The following is a 9,772-nucleotide window of genomic DNA, read 5'->3' on the forward strand; positions in this document are numbered from 1 at the left end:
ATAGGCCTTTATTACTCATTGAACTCTAGAATATGCAGGATGTAGAGAATGTAAGTTCATTTTGGTTGAGATTGGCCTGAAATCAATATAGCAAACCCATAAAATTTTAATTACTGTAAACAAAAGATGCAATCCTTTTTAAAAAGTACTAGTATTAAGGAAAATTGTTTGATTGATATGCTAGTGAATGTTGTTTTTAGGGTTGGGAAGAATCAGTTATTGATAAAATTCAACATAAATTTAGTGAGAGACTACTAAGAGCAAAACTATGTACTAACTGTGTACTGCCAGTGGAAATAGGAATTGGTACTCCCTACCCAGAAAACAATTACGCAATATGTATATAAAGAGTTTCACATATGTTTATATCTTTGACACAGTAATTCCACTTCCAGATGTCTTATCTAAAGAAATATTTGGATGGCTTCACAGGTGAATATTTAAAGAAGTACTACCAAGTCTTTACAAACTCTTCCAAGAATTAGAAGAGGATGGAATACTTTCCATCTTATTCTATGAGGCTCTAATACCAAAACCAAATAAAGGCATTACATTTTTAAAAAATCAAGACCAGTATCCCTTATGAATATAAACACAAAAATCCTCAATAAAATACTAGCAAATCAAATTCAGCAACATATCAAAAGAATTATACACCATAACCAAGTGGGACTTATTTCAGGACAGCAAGGTTGTTTTAACATTTGAAAATAAATTAATGTAAAACATCCTATCAACAGAATAAATAACAAACCCACATTGAACATCTCATTAAACATAGAAAAAGCATTTGACAAATTCCAACAACATGGAAAGTCCAGAAATAAATTTACATATCTATGATCAACTGATTTTGGACAGGATGCCAACACCATTCAATAGGGAAAGAAGAGTCTTTTCAAAAAACGGTCCTGGAAGAACTGGCTATATACATGTTAAAAAATGAAGTTGGACCCCTACTTCACACCATGTACAAAAATTAACTCAAAATGGATCGAAGAACTAAAGGTAAGTACCAAAACTCTTAGAAGCACTTCAAAAGACACTATCAAGAAAGTGAAAAGACAACTCATAGAATGGGAGAAAATATTTGTAAAACATATATCTGACAAGGAACTTGTAACTAAAATGGATAAAGAACTCAATGATTAAAAAAAAAAAAAATCCCATTTAGAAATGGGCCAAGCATCTAAATTTCTCCAAAAGGGATGTACAAATGGGCAAAGAACAATCATAGGTGTGAGTAAATTGATACACAAGTATGCTCACTACAGCAATACTTATTAATAGCAAAAAGGAAGCAACCTAGATGTCCAAAAATAGGGGAATGACATGAATTATAGCCCATCAAAACACTGAAATACGACACAGCCATTAAAAAGATGTATGGAAAGGCAGTGTAGGGAAGTAATTAAGCACTAGAACACTACAGACAAACTGCTTGTGTTTGAATCCCAACTCTACAACTGACCAGATTCATGTTCTTGGACAAATTATTCAACATGTCTAAGCTTCAATTTCTTCATTTGTAGTTTTTTTGTTTGTTTGTTTGTTGGTTTTTGTTGTTTTTTAACATTTTGCTGGGATTAACGGAGATTATACATGGGAAGTGCTTAGCACAAAGCAAGGCACATAACGAATGTTAAATAAATATTTGAAAAAATTATGGTGTGCTTTTATTAACATGTTGGTATCTGTAAGATATAGTATCAAGTAAAGAAGGAGGATATAAAAATGTACATAAATATTCAACAATCTTTGATAAATATTTAGATAGATGGGTGGATAGATAAATGTATAGGATGGATAAATGGATGAATACTGACGTATATAATGGAACATTATATTCCTCCATGTCATTCCTCTAGTAGGGCAAGCCATCCTGGTTTATTACTATTTCACTCTTCATATGTTTGGCTGTCTTTTCTGAGGATCCCTCTTAACTTTATATGGTTTCTTTGAATGTGTGTTTGTGTGTGTGTGTGTGTGTGTGTGTGTTCATCTTGCCTGGTTTTCCTATTGGTGTCTCCCAAGAGGAGGTGATCCTGCCAGAAACATTCATGGATCGTAAAGAGAATATGCTGTTCTATTTCTACTGAGAGACCATAGTTAGTATTGCTACATTCCTATCGTCGTTTCCTTGCTGGAGACAGCCTGCTGCTAGTATGTGCTACAAGTATATCCCTTATTCAACTTATTTTTTTAAATCCCCCCTTGTTGGCAATTAGCAATCAAATTCTTAATTAGCTCAAATCCACCTGGCTATTTTGCACCTAATAAATCAATTAATTTAATTCACATGGAGGGGATTGTATTTAGTGCCCATATTTCAGTCATTACTGACCACCATTGTGTGTGGCTGCCGCACGTACAGTGAAGACATGATAGCCAAGCACAATTTGTATTCGCTGCTGTTTTGCAGTCTGTCAGGTAAGTGGAGAGTGTGCTTCGTGTTTTTAATGGAGAAAGGGATTTAGCAACAGGCCTCAGAAGACTAGAAGAGAAATTAGGAGTCTAGTGTACGTTATAAACAGGTTCACTATTTAGGTTACAGCCTTTCAGATACGCCTGATGATATGCAGTGTCGTTCATTTCAGACTCAGATGGTATTTGTTCAGCAGAAAAAATGTGATATTATATTCTCTTTTGTTGAAATAAAGGTTGCTGAATAGTGGGGTAGAGGTCCCAGGAACCTGTCAAGAATGAATTCCACATAATTATACTTTGCCCCCAAGTCTCCTAGTGGGTACAGAGTTTGGAGAAATAGGGCAAATTTAAGATGTCATTTTTAAAATTAACTTGAAGGACTTTCAAACAGAGATAAGTTTATTTTCACCATTTCGTATTATGTTTGCTTCTTGAAAGAGAAACTTTTTTTGGGGAATGGTAGTGAAGTAACAATGGGCTGAGACTTTTAATGATCGAAACAAAATCTTTAAAAATAGGTTATAATTTTACGCAAACACTATTACATGTAAATATCTTAATTATTCCAGAGTCAGATACTTGACCTAGAGACCTTGATTGTTTAAAAAAAATTCCAGTATAATCAATATATCAAAATATTTGGACACAGGTCAAAATATACTGCTGCAGCTTAACAGTGTGTATTTCATTCAGGAGTCTGAAAATACTGTTGCTTACTGAAAAAAATAATATTTCCTTAACCTATTCTGATTCAGGATTATCAATAAGGTATACAGGGACCTTAGAATCAGTTTGGGACGGTAGGGGAGTGAGGCAAAATCTAATGAATCAACACCACTTCAGAGCTAGTTCATAAGGAAGTACAAATTTGAGTGTCCCAAGGAATGAAAGGAAATCTCAGTTTAATATTTTTTTTTACTACAGCTTAACTGAGATATAATTCACATATAATAAAATCCAGACTTTTAAACTATACAATTCAGTGGTATCAGTATATCACTGAACTGTATAAACATCACCAATATCTAATTCTGGAATATTTTTCACACCTCAAAAACAAATCTCATATCCATTAGAAGTCACACCCCATTTACGCTTTCCCCAGCCCTTGGCAACCACTAGTCTAATTTGTTTTTCTATGTATTTGCCTCTTCTGGATGATTCACCTAAATGCTATCATACCGTACGTGGCCTTTTGTGACTGGCTTCTTTTGCTTAGCATGATGTTCTCAAGGCTCATTCGTGTTGTAGCATGTATCGGTACTTCATTCTTTTTTATTGCTAAATAATATCTCATTTTATGGACTTATATTTGGTTCATCCGTTTATTAGTAGTTGATGGACATTTGGGTTGTTTCCATTTTTGAGCTATTATGAATAAGGCTACCATGCACATCAATGTACAAGTTTTTGTGTGGACTAACTTTTCAGTTCTCTTGGGTATATACCTAGGAGTAGAATGGTCATGTCTTATTGTAAATCTTTATTTAACATTTTGAGGAACTGCCCAAATGTGTTCCAAAGTCCAGTAATGTATGTGGTTCCATTTTTCTCCACATCCTCATCAACATTTGTCATTGTCTGTCTTTTTTATTACTTATCCTATTGTGTGTGAAGTGGTACCTTATTGTGTTTTGATTTGCATTTCTCTAATGGCTAATGATGTTGAGTATCATTTCATATGCTTATTGGCCATTTGTATATTTTCTTTGAATTAATGTCTATTCACATCCTTTGTCCATTTTTCGATTGGGTTGTTTGTGTTTTAATTGTTGAGTTGTAAATTGTAAGAGTTCTTTATATATATCCTGGATATAAGTCCTTTATCGGATATATACTTTACAAATATTTTCTCCCATTCTGTAATTTGTCTTTTCATCTTTTTGATGGTGTCCTTTGAAGCACACTAGGTTTTTATTTAGATGAAATCTAATTTTTAAACTTTTTTCTCCTGTCACTTGTGCTTTTAGTGTCATATCTAAGAAACCACTGCCTAAATCAAAAACCACAAAGGTTTATGCCTATGTTTTCTTTTAACAGTTTTATAGTTTGAGCTCTTATATTTATGTCTTTGATCCACTTTGAATTAATTTTTGTATATGTGCAAGGTAGGGGTTTAACTTCATGCTTTTGTATATGGTTATCCAGCTGTCCCAGTACCATTTGTTGAAAAGTCTATTCTTTCCCACATTGAATTGCCTTGGCACCTTCATGAAAAATCAATTCTCCGTAAATGCAAGAATTTTTTCTGGATTCTTATTTCCATTTTATTGATCTATATGTTTATCTTTATGCCAGTACCACACTGTCTTCATTACTGTAGCTTTGCAGTAAATTTTGAAATCAAGAAGTGTGATTCTTCTGATTTTATTTGTTTTCAAAATTGGTTTGGCCATTCTGGGCCCCTTACAATTCCATATGAATTTTAGGATCAGCTTGTCAATTTCTGCAAAATAGCCTTGACTTAATTTTTATTTACACCCACAGACAATAGTATCTGGCCCAGCGGACAGACATAACTGAAGATTTCCCCAAGAAGGAGTGGTCATTGGAGGCAGCAAGTTGCAGCCTCATGTTCTAGGTGGTCAGTTTTGGGTAGAACAGTCCCTCAGCAGCATCTGGAAGAACAAAAGCAGGCTTCAGTCCCTAGAGGGAGAAGGGAGCTTATAAATCTGGGCAGAAATCAGAACCAAGAAATACAAAAATCGAGGGCCAGAGATCTGCTATAAGAAAGAGCGATTGTGCACATCAGGCAACCTTGGCCAAAAGGTTGTGACAATAATATAGCCTATTGTGTCAGCCATTGTGCTATGTAAGCATTCAATGTACAACAATGATTATTACTATAATTACTTTGTCATAGAATCATTGATATAAATGGAAGTCATGTTATTAGTTTGGCCACTCCACCAAAGTGAATTTAGCCCATAATAATTATAATGAACATTTGAGAAGCACTTTTTAGTTGATGACACCCAATCACATACACAATCTAACATAATCCTCAAAACAACTGTTATTTATGGGTCAGTTTACAAGCATAGCAAGTGTTATTTATGCGTCAGTTTATAAGCATTCACTGAATTTCTTGATCATTTTAGACACTGGGGATAAAAAGATGAATAAGGGAAGTACCTTTCCTTGGGTTATCAACTTAATAATGGAGATGCAAACAGCGTCTGATAATTATATGTGTCAACTAGTATTAAAAGTGGCATTAATGGATGTTTGAGTCAAGTACTCATGGGAATATAAAGGAAGAAACTCCTAGTCTGACTGGGAGTGTGTGTTCAAGGTCACAAGGGGTAAATAGAGGGATCTAAACTAAACCTAGATGTGACAATAATATAGCCTATTGTATTAGTCATAGTTCTCCAGAGAAAGAACCAATAGGATTCTCTCTCTCTCTCTCTCTCTCTCTCTCTCTCTCTCTCTCTCTCTCTAATGACATTTATTATAAGGAACTGGATCACACAGCTAAAGAGGTTGAGAAGTCCCATAATCTTCTGTCTGCAGGCTGGAGATCCAGGAAAACAAGCGGTACAGTCCAAATGCCTGAGAGCCAGAGCGCCTGGGATGACTCCAGTCAGAGTCTGAAGGCCCAAGGACCAGGAGCTATGAGTGCAGGAGAACATTGATATCCCAGCTCAACAGGCAGACAGAGAGAGGTAATCCTCCCTCCCTCCACCTTTATTGTTCTACTCAGAACAAATTCTAATTAATAGAAGTCCAAATTCTGTCCTAATTATCTGTTGGTGTGTAACAAAGTATCCCAAACTTAGTAGTGTAAACTAACCATTTTATTATATTCACTGACTTGTAAAATAAGAATTCTGAGAAGGCAGAGCAGAATTCTGAAGCTTATCTCTGCTTCATAACAGCTTGGACCTTATCTAGAAAGACTGTAGAAATCTAGAAATGCCTATAAGTGACTCAAAGGCCAGAGGACTGGATCATCTGAAAGCTCCTTCACTCACATTCTGGTGCCTGTGTCCAGGTGACCCAAGGCTGGGCTCAACAGAAACTGTGCATAGGAGAACCTATCCACATCTAGTGTGGACCTATTTAATGTGGATTGAGATTCCCATCGTAGGGTAGTAGGGTTCCCAGAGGGAAAGCCCAATGAGGACGCATCTAGAGAGTGAGCATTCCAGGGAAACCTGTAATAAGCCACACAACTCTTATGATCCAGTTTTGGAAACCACTCAAGCAGCATTTCAGCTATAATCTGTTGGCCAATGTAGTCAAAAACTAGTCAGATTCCATATATCACATCGCAATCAGAGTAGTGTCAAATAGCTTGTGGCCATATTTTCAAACCTAGAGAACATGTTTGGAGAATTGCAAATAACATCAGAGGGTAAAATGCCACAGGGGGATGCAGCTGAACAAGTAGCTAAGGCCGTATTATGGAGGGCATTGTTGACCTTGAAACACCTTAAAAAGGAGCTGAGATTTTGTCCTGTATGTGAATATACTAATTATCAACATCACTATAAGCAAGGAGAATCGTTTAAGAGTTTTAAATTGTAAAATGACCTCAATATTCTAGCACAAATACTGACAGATGGCAAGCTTTGGAGTAGATGTTTTTGGTTGCAAGTAATAGAGAATGTGATATAATCTGGTTTAAATAAATAAAGGTAACTTATTGGTTCATGTAACAAAATTCCTCAATAGAAATTCTAGGCATGGCCTGAACCAGTTTCTTATCATTAGGGCTCTGGCATTATTTCTTTGTGATACTCTTGGCTCTGCCCTTCTCTCTGTGCTCACTTGAAACTAGGAATACTTTCCTCATGGAGCAAATATAGTTATTATAACTCTAGGTCTTGTACATGCATACCACAACATCCAGAGGGAGAGAGAACAATCTTATCCTAACATTCTAAGCTGAACTTAAGATTCACTCTAATTTGCAGGCTTAAGTCAAATGTCATGGAGGAACCAACTTTTGTGTCAAAGAAGATGGAGTAGTCTAGGTCACATACTTCCTCTGTAGAATTACATGGATTTCAAAGCGGAAATAATAGGGGAAAGAAGGAAATGAATGTCATGAATAAACAGCAATGTACAAGTCAGCCCAATAAATGTTTGCTGGACAGACAAATAATTTCCAGCATTCATGATCTTTGTGACCTGATACAATCTCTCTGGTACATGTATAGTAAAGAAGTTGGATGAGAGTATAAGACTAGAGGCAAGGAAACTGGTAAAAAAGGAAAAGACTCATATCAACGTCATCATCAGTGGACACGTAGATTTGGGCAAGTCTAACACTACTGGACATCTTGTCTACAAACGTGATGGGATCAACAAAAGGACCATCGAAAAATTTGAGAAGGAGGCTGCTGAGATGGGTAAGGGCTTCTTCAAAAATGCCTGGGTCGTGGATAAACTGAAAGCTGGACGTGAGCGTGGGATCACCACTGATACCTCCCTGTGGAGATTCGAGACCAGCAAGTATTATGTGACCACCATGGATGCCCCAGGACACAGACTTTATCAAAAACACGCTTACAGGCACATGTCGTGCTGACTGTGCCATCCTGATTGTTGTTGCTGGTGTTGGTGAATTTGAAGCAGTTGTCTCCAAGGATGGGCAAACCAGTGAGCATGCTTCTGGCTTATACACTGGGTGTGAAACAACTAATTGTTGGTGTTAATAAAATAGATTCTACTGAGTCGCCCTGTAGCCAGAAGAGAGATGAGGACATCATTAGCACCTACATTAAGAAAATTGGCTGTAACCCTGACACAGTAGCATTTGTGCCAATTTCTGGTTGGAATGGTGACAACATGCTAGAGCCAAGTGCTAACATGCCTTGGTTCAAGAGATGGAAATTCACCCATAAAAATGGCAATGCCAGTGGAACACTGCTTGGAACTCCAGACTGTATCCTGCCTCCGACTCATCCAACTGACAAGTCCTTGCGTCTGTCCCTCCCGGATGTCTACAAAAGTGGTGGTATTGGTCCTGTCCTTGGAAAGGAGACTGGTGTTCTCAAACCTGGCATGGTGGTTACCTTTGCTCCAGTCAACGTTACAACTGAAGTAAGGTTTGCTGAAATGCACCATGAAGCTTTGAATGAAGTTCTTCCTGGGGACAATGTGGGTCTCAATGGTCAAGAATGTATCTATCAAAGATGTTCAATGTGGCAATGTGGCTGGTGACAGCAAAAATGACCCAGCAATGGAAGCAGCTGGCTTCACGGCTCAGTTGATTATCCTGAACCATCCATGCCAAATTAGTGCCGGATATACACCTGGCCTGGATCACAGATGACATTGCTTGCAAATTTGCTGTGCTGAAGGAGAAGATTGATCATCATTCTGGAAAATGGCTGGAAGATGGCCCAAAGTTTTTGAAATCTGGTGCTGCTGCCATCATTGATGTGCTTCCTGGCAAGACTCTGTGTGTTGAGAGCTTCTCTGACTATCCTCTGGGCCGTTTTGCTATTTTTGACATGAGACAGACAGTTGCTGTGAGTGTCATAAAAGTAGTGGACAAGAAGTAGCTGGAGCTGGCAAAGTCACCAAATCTGCCGAAAAAGCTCAGAAGACTAAATGAATATTGTCTCCAATACCTTCCACCAGTCTTAATCCCTGGTGGAAGAACTGTCTCAGAACTGTGTCTCAGAACTGTGCCATTTAAGTTTAATAGTAAAAGACTGGTTAATGATTACAATGCATCATAAGACCTGCAGAAGGAAAGGAGGACCATTTTGTGGACCATTTTGGGTTTTTTTGTGGGGGACATTTTTAAGTTATTGGTTTTTAAAATCGGTACTTTTTCATGGAAACAATTTGACCAAAAATCTGTCACAGAATTTTGAGTCCCATTAAAACAAAGTTTAGTGAGAAATGTGTATGTTCTTTTGGTCAACACTATAACTTCCTATAGTTATAGGTAAAAGACTTAAGTAAGAGCTGCCCATTTCTGGTGTTACATCTGCTGAAACTTTAGAATTTGATCATTCTGGGTCAATGGTTTTTTTCTGGGTGGGAACTTTGGGTTTTTTCATCTTGTCTTAAGTGGAGGAATCATTTGTTCCCACAGTAAAAAACTATGGGATGGGGTCTGTTGATGCAACGCTTCATAAGTTAGGACAGGGAAGCAAAGAATAACTTTCTTTACGTGTAAACTAGTTTATAAAGGCCAAATTCTGTAATATTGAAGTCCATGTGTTTCATATAAAATTTTATGCAGTTACCTCAATATTGAGTAAATTTTTATGTCAAATTTTAGTTTTCCAGTTATAGGAATGTGAATTCTCACATTTACTGATACTGAAGTAGTTTAAAGAATCTAAAATGAGGCTTAAATAGTATTGAGCACTGTCTT

General features: G+C 36.9%; 1 pseudogene; it reads left to right on the plus strand.

Moving 5' to 3' along the window:
* The first annotated feature begins 989 nt into the window (after positions 1 to 989).
* Positions 990 to 8,998, plus strand: LOC117031504 (elongation factor 1-alpha 1-like; annotated as a pseudogene).
* The last annotated feature ends 774 nt before the right edge of the window (positions 8,999 to 9,772 follow it).

This window comes from Rhinolophus ferrumequinum, chromosome 12 (genome assembly GCF_004115265.2).
Source record: "Rhinolophus ferrumequinum isolate MPI-CBG mRhiFer1 chromosome 12, mRhiFer1_v1.p, whole genome shotgun sequence".
NCBI lineage: Eukaryota > Metazoa > Chordata > Mammalia > Chiroptera > Rhinolophidae > Rhinolophus > Rhinolophus ferrumequinum.